The following is a 2,407-nucleotide window of genomic DNA, read 5'->3' on the forward strand; positions in this document are numbered from 1 at the left end:
AATGAATGTTACAGAATTTGGATCAACAGCCTCATCAAGATTATGGATCATAAACCCAAGGCAAAAGGAAAGCATGGAGAGGCCTCAAAGCCCAAGAAATACAACAGAAGCTCAATATAGAAAGTGTATAAATAGGATAGAATTTAAGTTAGAAAGGACTTTTACCTTCACTTTTAGCTAGTTTTCATTTTTCTTTGTAATTGAATTCAGAGCTATGACTCACTAAACCCCCTTTCATTGGGTTAGGGAGCTCTATTGTAATTCAATGAATCAATAATAGTTTATCTTCTTCTTCAATCTTTTCTCTTGAATTTTGTTAGAAAGCTTCTCGATCTAATTCCATTGAGTAGTTGTCTTGGGAAAGAAACTACCCATACTTGGAATCCTTCGGAACCTTGGGAAAGGAATGGAGGATTCATGCTAGAGAAGCTTTCTCACAGTGAATTGGATTGGGGTTTGGATGGATATTGTGACATGTAATCCTACCAAATTGTGGTTCATGAAACTGTGTGGTATAATCAGTGATCGAGCATCATCTCTTCTTATGAACATTTAAACCAAGGGATTGGGAATTTGTTTGTTTTTAGAGAGAATTGGTGAGCCAAGGGATTGGGATCCAATCATATAAGATTGCCAAGCAAAATTTAATGAACGCATTGGTTGAGGAAGAGATATACATGTTTTGATTCGGAGATCTCAATATCTCCTAACACCCAATGAATTCCCCATTTCTGATTTCCAATTTCTCTTTACATTCTGCAACTCAATTCATGCAATCACCCCATTCCCTTTTAATTTCAGCAATTTAGTTTCTGCTCTTTAATTCATGCAATTTAAGATTCCGTCATTTCAATTTCTTGTCATTTACTTTTCCCGCCAATTTTACATTCCGCAATTCTCATCTCAATCTTGATTCCGCTCAACTAGAACACACTTCTAATCCGAATTGCTCACTCAACCAATCCTTGTGGGATTCGACCTCACTCTATTGTGAGTTTTTACTTGACGATAACCGGTGCACTTGCCGGAAGGAATTTTGCCAATCGTGCAATTTCCTAAATCGTAGCATAACTAGTTTATGCGCATCAAGTTTATGGCGCCGTTGCCGGGGATTGGTTTTCGATTGACAATTCTCAAATTGGAAGTTAACTAGATTGAGCAATTTTCTCTTGCTTTGTTAATTCTGTTCAAGTTACTTGTTGAATTTTAATTTCTGCACTCAGTTACATGCTTTCTTTCTTTATGCCTTTAAATTCAAGCAACTAACTCACTGACTCACTAACTGTTTGAATTAATTCCTCAATTGCTCTAACCATACTCTTCCATTAACCAAGAGTATTTCACTTGTTTGTGCCTGTGCTGTGTTCTTGTATGACAGGTAGGAGAGGAGAGACATCAACTCCTCCATATACCGAACCAGAGAGGACCCTTCATAGACTGAGAAGGGAAGCAAGAGGGAAGAGAGTAGTGGGAGAAGAGGAATCTGAAGGAGAATCTGAGGACAATTTTGAGGAAGCTTTAGATCTCAACATGGATAGAGAAGTTCACAACCATGAGAGAGCTGATGGAAACCATGCCATTCCTGAGAGGAGGGTTCTTAGTTCATACATAAACCCAACCTCTGGGAATTGTGGTAGTAGCATCCAGAAACCACCAATTCAGGCCAACAATTTTGAGCTCAAACCACAGCTAATATCACTTGTGGAGAATCATTGTTCTTTTGGAGGAAGTGCTAATGAAGACCCAAACCAACATCTCACAAAATTCCTGAGAATTTGTGACACTGTGAAGTCCAATGGAGTTCAGGAAGATGCCTATAAACTGCTTTTGTTCCCATTTTCACTTAGGGACAAAGCAGCTAAGTGGCTGGAATCATTCCCAAGGGGGAGTCTAACAACATGGGATGAGGTGGAAAGCAAGTTTCTGGCACGTTTCTACCCCCCACAAAAGGTCAATAGGCTTCGATCTGAGGTTCAAACTTTTAGACAACAAGATGGTGAAACTCTCTACGAGGCATGGGAGAGATTCAAGGACTTGACAAGGAAATGCCCACCAGACATGTTCCATGATTGGGTGCAATTGCATATTTTCTATGATGGACTCTCTTATGAATCAAGGAAGGCTGTAGACCATTCATCAGGAGGTTCATTGAACAGGAAAAAGACTGTGGAAGAAGCCATTGAAGTGATTGAGACAGTGGCTGAGAATGAGTACTACTATGCATCAGAGAGGCACAACACTAAGGGAGTCATGGAGCTGAACCATGTTGATACAATTCTAGCACAAAACAAGGTGTTTGCCAAGCAACTAGCAGAGCTTACCAGGCAATTAGAAACAAAGCAAGTGGCTGCAATACACACACAGGATCAAGAGGAAGTAAGCATTGAAGGAGGTGATTGGGAAGAGG

At 39.8% G+C, this 2,407-nt stretch overlaps 1 non-coding gene across 1 annotated transcript; it reads right to left on the bottom strand.

Moving 5' to 3' along the window:
* Nucleotides 1–1,956: 1,956 nt before the first annotated feature.
* LOC112731722 (small nucleolar RNA R71) lies at nt 1,957–2,060 on the bottom strand. The gene has a single exon (XR_003167487.1). It is a non-coding gene; the product is annotated as a small nucleolar RNA R71 (small nucleolar RNA).
* Between the last annotated feature and the right edge of the window lie 347 nt (nt 2,061–2,407).

This window comes from Arachis hypogaea, chromosome 12 (genome assembly GCF_003086295.3).
Source record: "Arachis hypogaea cultivar Tifrunner chromosome 12, arahy.Tifrunner.gnm2.J5K5, whole genome shotgun sequence".
Lineage (NCBI taxonomy): Eukaryota > Viridiplantae > Streptophyta > Magnoliopsida > Fabales > Fabaceae > Arachis > Arachis hypogaea.